The sequence below is a fragment of the Cryptotermes secundus genome, unplaced genomic scaffold (assembly GCF_002891405.2).
Source record: "Cryptotermes secundus unplaced genomic scaffold, Csec_1.0 scaffold1725, whole genome shotgun sequence".
Classification (NCBI taxonomy): domain Eukaryota; kingdom Metazoa; phylum Arthropoda; class Insecta; order Blattodea; family Kalotermitidae; genus Cryptotermes; species Cryptotermes secundus.
This window is the reverse complement of record NW_019735581.1, coordinates 10,109-10,422: the sequence shown is the minus strand read 5'-3', so window position 1 is coordinate 10,422 and position 314 is coordinate 10,109. Positions and strand designations below refer to the sequence as shown.

Here is a 314-nt window from a genome sequence, read left to right as displayed (position 1 = left end):
CCGCCCTGTCAGTGTGACCTAAATACCAGGTGTGCACCATCAAGGTTGGTTTCCTTCCTGGTATGAAGAGGTATTTATAAATAATAAGAGGGTGTTATGTGTATGTTTATATACATATATGTACATGTTGTGATTAATTGTGTGCCTGAAAGTATATGATTAAGATTAAGTGAGATATTGCAAATGGTAGGTGTTAATGTGTGTATTAACCTGGACCGAGTAATGGCCAGTGCACGAAATTTTACAAACATGAGTTTCCTCTGTTCCACAACGAAATCGAAGTATTTTCCCTCTGAACCATGAAACTGAAGTAT

At 37.3% G+C, this 314-nt stretch overlaps 1 long non-coding RNA gene across 2 annotated transcripts in view; it reads left to right on the top strand.

Moving 5' to 3' along the window:
• Positions 1-314, top strand: part of LOC111869698 — a 10,078-nt gene continuing 9,764 nt past the window's right edge. For both annotated transcript variants that reach the window (XR_002843705.2, XR_002843706.2), the window contains exon 1: positions 1-70. This is a non-coding gene — a long non-coding RNA (uncharacterized LOC111869698). The remainder of the gene's footprint in view (positions 71-314) is intronic.